This window comes from Otolemur garnettii, unplaced genomic scaffold (assembly GCF_000181295.1).
Source record: "Otolemur garnettii isolate 467f Iridium unplaced genomic scaffold, OtoGar3 scaffold00044, whole genome shotgun sequence".
NCBI classification, from domain to species: domain Eukaryota; kingdom Metazoa; phylum Chordata; class Mammalia; order Primates; family Galagidae; genus Otolemur; species Otolemur garnettii.
In genome coordinates this window covers 11,840,281-11,850,560 of record NW_003852439.1, presented here as the reverse complement: position 1 = coordinate 11,850,560, position 10,280 = coordinate 11,840,281, and positions in this window count along the sequence as shown.

Sequence of the window (10,280 nt, the reverse complement as noted above, 5' to 3'; positions counted from 1 at the left end):
CTGGCATGACCTGGCTGTCTGGAGGAGGAGCTTACAGTAGGGAAGGAATCACAGAAATGCAGGCCAGGACGCAGGTCTGGAGAAGAGGAAGTGAGGCCCCTTCGTCCCCTCTCATCTACTCCACAGAGCCTAAGTTCCCTGCCCCCAAAGACAGCTTTATTGTACAGCCAGAACCTCCCGCAGGACTTCCACTCCCTTCTTAAAGCTCTGTCTTGTCCTCTCTCTGACATCTTTTTCCAAGGCACATCCCTTCCTGGCTCCTTTCCTACACCTATTCTGGGGAACCATCTACAATCCCATCCAGACCCTGACTGTCCCCGTCCTCTGGGACCCCTGACTGTGCACGCCTAGTTCCAACTACCCAAGCCAAGCTCTCCCCTTTCCTACCAGCTGTACCTCCCTCATCTGCTGGCCCCCAGACAGCGCTCCCATCCCCCCAGCCCTTTCACTGAGCCTGAGGTCTTGGCACCTCCTCTGTCCATCCAAACAGCAATGACATTTGAGCACCGGTAATCTTGGTGCTACCATGAAAGGGCTTTTTGAAACTCTTTATGCATCTTTAACCACTTAGATCTATTCATTCCCCCATATTATTTTTATTTTATTTTGTTTGCTTAGGAAACCAAAACCTGGTAGTGCTAAGCTTAGCTGTTAACTAACAGCAAATGTAGGGGAACACAGGGCGTCTTCTACAGAACTCTCCTTCAGAATGCTTGTCTGGATCGGCTTCACAGAACAGTGCTTTGAAACACAACAGGCCTTGTGGCTCCGTACAGCCCTGCAAATATCCATTTTGTAGTGTATGTGATCCAGGAAACTTAGGGTGCCAGGTGGATGAATGAAAATCAACATCAGCATTGTGTTCCCCACCACCCTTTTCTGAATTACAAATGAAGAGGAAAATCCCTGCTCGCCACTGGAAAAATAGTCACCGAACAAGTTTGATGTGCCTTCTTCCATAAACATGTACGGATGTACCTATATATACACAGACGCGTATATATACACACAGATACACTTTGATTCCAAGAAAAGGATCAGAGTTATAGACCGAGGTCTGCACACTTGCACAGTTTAGCATCAACACCTTTTCCAGATAATTCACGTAGAACTAGGTTTCTCAACTTCAGCTCTATTGGAAATTGAGGCCAGGTCATTCTTAGTTCTGGGGCCTGTCCTGCCCCCTGTAGGAATTTTAGCAGCATCCCCTGCTAGCCTTTCCACGCTGAATGCCAGCAGCACCTCCCCTCCCCCAATCGTGACAACAGATGATGTCTCTGGGCTTCGTCAAATGTCCCCCTGGGGGAGCACTTGTTGAGAACCCCTGATGTGGGGCCACCTCTTTCTTCTTCACTAGCAGGTGCCGTGTGAAATTCCAGACTGCGGACGGACGCACCACAATTCATTCCTCTGCTGATCAGCATTTAAAATCTATTTCAGATACATCAGAGAAATGTGAAGATTAAAAAACACTACGCTGCATAAAGTACAGAGTCATTTTACTTTATTCCTCCAGTAAGATTTGAATTCATGGGTATCATGTTTATTTAAAGTGGGTAGGTTCTCTATGCACATTTAGAAACCCTATGAGCTTCTGTTAAGTTTGCTGATGTGACCTGTGTAGTGACCTCACCCCAGCTGAAGTCAGGAAGGGATGGGTGATCTTCAGTGCCAAAGATGGCCTGGGGAGCTGCACTTTCATAAACCCCTAGGGGAGCAGATCTCAGTGCCACCTTTCTGGTGGGTGATCAGGCAAAATAGATCAAGAGCCATCTGCCCTGTCTAGCTATCTATTTCCTGTTCAGTAAAATTGGGCGGATAGCTCCAGGCTGTCCCTTCACTTTAGGCTGGATGAGCTCAGTGAAGCTAGATGGCTCTCAAAGATAAATGTCCGGCCCTTCTCAGAAAGACAATTAATGAGCTCAGAGACTGCTTAAACCGAGATGAAATGTGAGATTAACATCTATCCACCCTGCCAACAGGCTAGCTCTCCTCCTAGCACTGTTTCATTAGACACAGCCAAGGAAACCCACTAAGCTCACTGTGGTATCAGGTCTATTTTTGAGATAATTACAAGGCTTGGGCTTGGAGCCTCTTAAAGGCAGAAATACAGGACAAGTAAGGATTAAGGCGAACTCTACCCCTTTCTCCTCAGCTGAAAATGTCCTAATAGGCTTTAAAGGGAAGAAGAAAAGAAAAAAAGAACAACATGAAACTTTCATCAGAGGCTGGTTAGTTGCTGCAGGAGCTGCCAGGCTCAAAGTTCTCATTCTGAATGGTGCTCAGCACAATAATTGGGCACCTGCCCTCAGCGCCAGCCTGCTGGACTCCTCAGTCACCTCCTCGGCTCTCCAAGTCTGAGAACAAGTGACTCAGGCTGGAGAGGAAAGATGTAGAAACGAGAAAGAGAAGGAAGGACAGACGCTTCAGAGTTCAGGGCATGGTCATTGTGCCTCTAACTGTTCAACTCCACAGAGATTCAGACGTTGCCACTCCATGCACTGCTGTGAGAGTTGCATCTGTTCTCTGCTGGTGCCACCTTGCAAACATCAAGACCACAACAGGGTGAAGCACCTGGGAGCCAGCTCTCTCCTTTCACCTCCAGCCTGCAGTCTCCCAGAAGGCACACCAAGAATGCAAAACCACCGGAGTCCCTTGGAAATAACTTGGCTCACTACAGCAGCTACTCTGTCCCTCTTCCCCGTATGAAAAAGATGAGAAACAAAGAATTTCCGCTGATGCTCCTTCCCTTGTCATCCGTTTCCTGAGCAGAATTTCAATCTTGATGTCTGAGCACGCCCCTTCACCACCCCCATCCTGATGACAAGTGACAATATTTGTAATCGCTACTACATGAAGCTCAAGCAATGCAAACCAGGTGACGTGCTCTGCCCTGGCAATGGGAATAGAATATGAATTTATCTTTATGCTTTTCCTCCATGCCTTCCTCGTAGGAGACTCTCCATCAGTTAGAGGCATCCTCCTTGCCTTGGGGAGAATTAGGATTACTTTAGCAGGAATGAAAAGAGAAAGAAACAGCATTCATTCTCTTTGATATCCAAAGGAGGCCAGAGCCAGCATTCCTTGCCCTTCGTGGCAGACCATATCACCTCAGGTGAGGACCCATCACCATCAGCCAGGAAGAGCCCCCCACAATCAGCAGCTGCCCAAGACCTTTAGATGGCCCAGAAGGATTTGTACTGGGCCCTAAGAGTACCTTTACAGAGCCCCATCAGAACTTCTCCACGTGCCCCCCTTTTCAATGCTGCCCCTACTTTTTCAAAGGAGGCTTAAGACCCCTTAAAAGATATAGGAACAAATCAAACCACCTTGAGATATCACCTAACCCCAGTAAGAATAGCCCACATTACACAGATGCAGAGAGAAGGGAACACTCCTATACTGTCAGTGTAATTGGAAACTAATCCAGCCTCTTCAGAAAGAAGAAGAGAGAATCCTCAAAGAGCTAAAAGTAGACCCAGCATTTGATCCCCAGTCCCATTACTATGTACCTACCAAGAAGAAAAAAAAAATCATTTTACCATAAAGGCACTAGATTATTTATCACAGCTCAATTCACAATCACCAAGACATGGAAACTACCCAAGTGCCCGTCCACTCACAAATGGATAACAAACTATGAGATACACACACACACACCATGGAATACTATTCACCCATAAAGAAAGATGGAGACTTTACATCTTTTGTATTTACCTGCGTGGGTTTAGAGAACACCCTCCAAATTACCACAAGAATGGAAAAACAAGCATCTGATGTGCTCAACACTAATATGAAACTTGCAGATGAACAACTGCATGCCCACACAAGAAATAAAACACACAATTAAATTCAAGTGGGAGTGTGGTGTGGTAAGGGCGCAATGGAAGGGCATTTGGCACACCTCCTGGGTGAAGGGCTCAACTACAACTTGGGCTTTTAACAAACACAAACAATGTAACCTAATTGTTTGTACACATATATTAATCTGAAATTAAAAAAAAATCAATGATTAATAAATGCTATGAAACTGAACGCAATATATTATAATTAAATGAAAGAACTTGCTAATAGGAAAAAAAAAAAGATGTGGGCAGGAGCTTCAGTGGTATAGATGGGATAGCCGTGAGCTCCCCCCACTCTCCATGAATTAAAACATTAAGTCCTCACAATAAGACCACAAAGAGATTATGATTACGATTTCAGCTTCATAGATCATGAATACAAAAAAATTATATTCTCAGGGTCACAACAGTCAGTGAGCTGAGATTCAAGCTTCCCATCTGATTCTGATTCCCAGATCCCCCTTCTTTGTCCCCCAATTCTCTCATATACATGGAGGGTCACACTTGGTGTCGTACAGAAACAAGGACATTTCCCTGCCCTCAGGTAGTTTCCAAGTCATTCAGGAAGGCAAAACTCTGAAAACCACCTGAAAAACCACTAAACACTAACTATAAGACCTTGACTAGACATACAACAGGAATTCAGAGCACACGAGGGGTGAAGGGGACGCAGCAGGAAGAGCAGAACATGGATAACTGATGAGACAGGGGGCATGGGAACACTGTGACTGGCTGGGAGATAAGGAGAGAAGAGGACAGAGTGTGACGGACCCACACAAGCACCTGCTCCATTGCTGCCCTCATTGTTCCCTCCTAGGGAGAAAACTGGGACTTTATGCCCCTAGTTCCTCCTGTCTCATCCCCTCACAGAGGAGTCTGTTCAGAGTCATCATTGACCATTAGGAAGCAGAATCAGAGACCTAACAGGAAAATGAACATAAAAGCGTGGGAAGGAGGCTGTGGAACATCTTAGCAGGCGAGACTAAATCGTGCCTCATCATAAGGAACTGGGAGTGAGAGAGAAAGAAGAAGTGAGTTTGGGGCCTGCTGGGACTGCAGAGATTAAGGTGTCAGTGGCAGAGATGGAGAAAGGAGACAGACCCAAGAAACAGTTTAGAAATAGAATCTAGAGGACTTGCTGGTAGGTCATGGCGTGGGTGCACATATGGGCATGTGCATGTATGTTCTGAGATTCAGGGGGACGGGGTAATATCATGACCCTTCACTTCCTGGCTTGCTTTTCTAGTAGGGTGAGGCTGATTACTGGGCTAGGGAAGAGCTGGAGGAAGGAAAAATTGAGGGGTGGTAAGGAAATGTTAGGTAGACACGAGATGACCAGACATAGGACATCTGAAATGTCCTTGAGACATCCTTTTAGAGCTGTCAAGAAAGCAAACGGACACAGGAGTTTGGGATTCAGATGAGAGACCTCTCTAGCTGGTTTAGCAAAGTTCTCAGGTGTCTTTCTTTGTAAGAATCCACTTGGGGTCGCACATGATCCCATCACACTGCATTGGGGATGCAATAAAACCTTGGGACCCACCTAGATAGGTGTCATACAGGTGGGATAGGGAACAGCTGACCAGAGATGCAGGTGAGGCACTTAACACAGGAGACTGGGTTTTACCTGAAGACTCAGTGCCATATCTGGCCTAGACACCAGTGAGGGCCCACATGAGGCCTCTAAGTACTGGGGCACAATACATCATATTACATTAATGCCGAGAATGTGGAGACCCAAACCTCAGGAAAAGATGATATTGACCAGGGACTTCAAAAAAGTCACTGAAAGGTCAGGGCATGGTTTGCACCAGTGAGCCAGGGATCTCCCTGAAGGCAGTATCACACCTGCCCTGGCTTTTCAAAGACACAAGATATGGGACACATCATATGGGCAAAGAGTATGGGAGCATCTTGGTGAGGAGGAAGAGTCTGGGATGTTTAGAGCTAGCTGGTTCTAGCTTCTGTTGCTAGACTAGGAGATCCTTTAGCAGAAGGGTCATATCTGCCTTGATCTTCACTACATCCCCAGATAAGGCTATACCTGGTACCCATTAGGAACTCAGTAAGAACCAGTAGTATGTGTGGGTAGGTGGGTAGATGGGTGGATGGATGAAATGTAGGTATAAGTTCTATCCATTACCCTGGTGCTTGGGAATAAAAACAGACAAAATTTTAAAACCACGTGTCTGTATCATAGCAACTTGAAAGCACCTCCTTCAAGAACAGGAGATGGTCATAATTAAGAATGTGAGTCATGTGCCTAGGACAGCCCCACCAAGGCTGTGAGAACTTACACACAGCTCCTAACCTGAGATAGAATAGAATAGAATAACCATAGAATAATAATTATACCTGTTTCATTTGTCGCTAATGATAGTCAAATGAGATAATCCATGTAAACTTCATAGGACAATGTATGGCAAATACTAAGTACACAATAAATTACAGAACCTCCCACCTGTCCTTGCCTCTCTCCCCAGCCACCCAACATCAACTGTCACTGGGCTGTCCTGTCCTCCCAGCCGTACCACCTACCCCCAAGACCCCCAAGTCTCTCACCTTTTCTCTTATTCCTGTGGGCTCTAATAAATCATCAATGACATAAGAAACAACTATACACAGTTAGCACATGCTGGGCTGGTGGTGCTAAAGCCTCCATTATCCAACTCCAAGGAAGAGCATCTGGTACTTAATTTTTAAAATGCAATATATATTTAATGAAATATTAATATTTAATTCACTTAATGCAATATTTAATTTGATATCCAATGCAAATAAAAATAGTAAACAGATTTATTAATGATTTACACAAGTACTCTCCTATTCTGTTCTTAAAGCATTTTTCTGCCTGGAAAACAATTTTCTACCCCCCAGAAAGCAAATATGGGAAGACAATCGAGCTGGTTCTTGTAAACTGGGTCAGAGTTGTCATCCTATGAAGGGGCTGGGCCAAGAAGCAGCAGCCATGGCTTTCATTTATTTATATAGTTAACAAGGGCATATTATATGCTGGGTACTGGACTAAAATCTGTGAAATAAGAAGGGGCTCTACTCTTACAGAGCTCAGATCCAGTTGGAAGATGAAATAAAATTTTGTGACAAAATAAGGACTAGGAAGGGAATCTACACAGATAGTCAGTCATACTGGGCACTAGCAAGGCACTTAATCCAGATGTGAGGATGGGCTATCATCCAGGAATACCTCCTGGGAAAAGCAATATCTGAACTGAGATAATTTGAGAAAGGGGAGGAAGTGCATTCTAGGCAGAAGGAAGAGTTAACTCCAAGGATGCTACAGATTGGATGTCTGTATGTCCTCAAAACTCGTATGTTAAAGCCAACCCCCAATGTGATGATTCAGAGGTGTATTCTGTAGGGTGGGGCTATCAGAAGAGTAGGACTTTCATGTATGGATGAATCCCTTATAAGAAGAAAGGATTTCTGGGCGGTGCCTGTGGCTCAAAAGAGTAGGGCACTGGACCTATATGCTAGAGGTGGCAGCTTCAAACCCAGCCCCAGTCAAAAACTGCAAAAAAAAAAAAGGATTTCTCACACCACCATATGAAAATATAATGAGAAGGCAGATGTCTGTAAATAAGGAAGAGGGTCCTCAGCAGGAGCCAATCAGCCTTGGACTTCCCAGCCTCCAGAACCATGAGAAATACATTCTTGCCATTTGAACCACCTGGTCTCTAATATCTGTTAGAGCAGGCTAAGCTGACTGAGACAAAAGCCCAGAGACAGAGCTGTACAAGGGGCAAGAAAAGTTCAGGATGGGGTGGCGCCTGTGGCTCAGAGGAGTAAGGGGCCAGCCCCACATACCTGGGGTGGCAGGTTCAAATCCAATCCTGGCCAAAAACTGGAAAAAAAAAAAAAAAAAAGTTCAGGAGGGCCAGAGAAGATAAGTGGGAAGCTTGAGTTGAGGCTGGGCCTCATGAGCCACATGGAAGGGCCGGACTTTACACCAAGGATGATGAGATTTAAGCACTGGAATTACATGACCAGAGCTGCACTATAGAAGGGCCACCCTGGCTGGAAGACAGGTCCACAATCAACACTATTAAAGTAATGATGAGAAGAGAGGTAGCCAGGGCAGTGGCCAAAAATGAGTGGACTCAAGAAATATTTAGTATGCTGATTAATAGGTCTTGGTGACTGAGTTTGGCAGGTGAGAAGGGAAAACAGCACAAGAATGATGTGTAGATTTTTTACGCGAACTGTCAGGTGGGTACATTAAGTGAATGATTTAATCATTGATTCCTTGTTATCATGACTATTGTCATCGTCATTGATGATGTCTTGGTGCCACCCTCAGGGACTACCCAGAGTGAGCCTATTTCAACTTTGAAATCTGTTCCCCAAAACAAATGTCATCCATGGGAGGTGCAGACAGTAGTAACAGACAATGTGGGTTCCCTTGGTTTTCCCCTATGTACATCAAACAACCCAACACAACTTTGAAACAAATATTCAGCAATAGGGGATTGGCTAAATGAGGTGTAACACATTCACACAAATGGAATATTATGCAAACTTTAGAAATCATTGCTCCAACATTAAGTTTAATGGCATAAAGAAATGGGCTTAATGTGTTGTACATCTTTTTGAGTGTAGACAGGCCAATTTCCTTTTTAAAATGTTTTTTAAAGAATGATAGATGCCATGATATTATTAGTTATCTTTTACTTTTTCTTTCATGTTTTTCCATATTTTCTATTTTTTTCACAAAGCACATGTATTACTCAAGTATTCATAACATTATGAAAGTAAACAGAACTCATAATATTTAATTTACTCAGAACAGTACCTAATAAAAACCACTGACAGCCTTAGTTAACGCTGTATCATCCCGAACATGAGGGATATAGGGATGTAGTCAGAGATTAATTATGTTCCAAGACCAACAGACTTCATTTCAAGAACTTATTTCTCAAAAGCAAGGTCCTCTGACCAAGCATCCTTCACCTTGTGTCTCACCTCTCGTCCACTATCACAGTCATGCCACCATCTCACTATCATCCCATCAGGAGAATGGGCAAAGGACTGCCTCTCTCTGATGTTGAAAATCAGATATGTGGAGAATGAAGAAGGAAATAATGGGTCTTACTCTGTGGGAGACGAGGATCCAGATGAATAAAACATTATAAAAACATGAGGGAGAGACGAGAAATATTGAAAATTTATCTAGTCACCTTGAGTAAGGATTAAAGAGAGAATCCTAAATATTCTCCTAGGCCTACTTCCTGTGGTGAGCTTAAAAACCAGGTCCTAAATTATTTAATACCCCTCTGATCAAGAGGTGAGGTTGATGTCCCTTGCCTTGAATCTGGGTGGGCTCATGACTGCTTCAACCAACACAGAATGGCACAAGTGACACTCTGCAACTTCTGAGACAAGGTCATAAAAGGCCATACAGCTTCTGCCTTGGTCTTTGGAAAAGTCACTCTCTGGGCCCCCATCCTGTGGGAAACTCTTTCTTGGAATCCAGCCAGAGTACTGTGGGAAGCAGGTGCCACAAAGAAAGGCCAGGTGAAGGCACTCAGGTCAGTAATCCCAGTTGAGTCTAGCCCGTGAGTCAGCTCAGGCCCTGTACATTGTGGAACAGAGTCCTGGCATTCCTGCTGTGGCCTGTCTTGTTAGCCAGGATACTCCAAGGTCACAGAATCCATAGGAGATATAAGCATATGTATATGTATACATACATATGCACATGCACACACATGTATGGTGTACATATGGTATATACAAAGTATATATGTGTGTGTGTATATATATACGTGTATATGTATGTATGTATATATGCAAAGAGGATGCAAAAATATGTGTACAAATTTTAAGAAAGGAAAAAACTGCATTAAAATTGTGATGCTCAAGTCATGTTTGACTTCTACAATTATAAGATAGCAAACATTATAGATATATATTGAGCATTACAATTTTAATACAGTATTTTTTCCTTTCTTAAAAATGTGTATACATTTTTAGCACTCTCTCTCTATATACCCACACATATACATACACACATATAAGGTTTACATATGGTATATAAAGTCTGTGTATATATATACACAGAGGATGCCAAAAATGTATACATATTATATGATATGTTATCTATGTATTATATATGAGTATTATATTATGTACATCCTCTGAGCACCTCTTAAAATTGCAGAAGTAAAATATGACTTATTCATCTTTTTTTATCAGTATGCATTATTACAATTTTAATATAGTTTTTTCCTTTCTTAAAATGAATACTTGTTTTTGGCACCCTCTATATTGTATATGTCTATATATAATATAATACATATATCATATATATCATATAACATATATAGTATTTTATTATATATATATAGAGAGAGAGAGAGAGATTGAGATTTTTTTTAAGGAATTGGCTTACATAATTATAGAGGCTGGCAAGTCCAAATC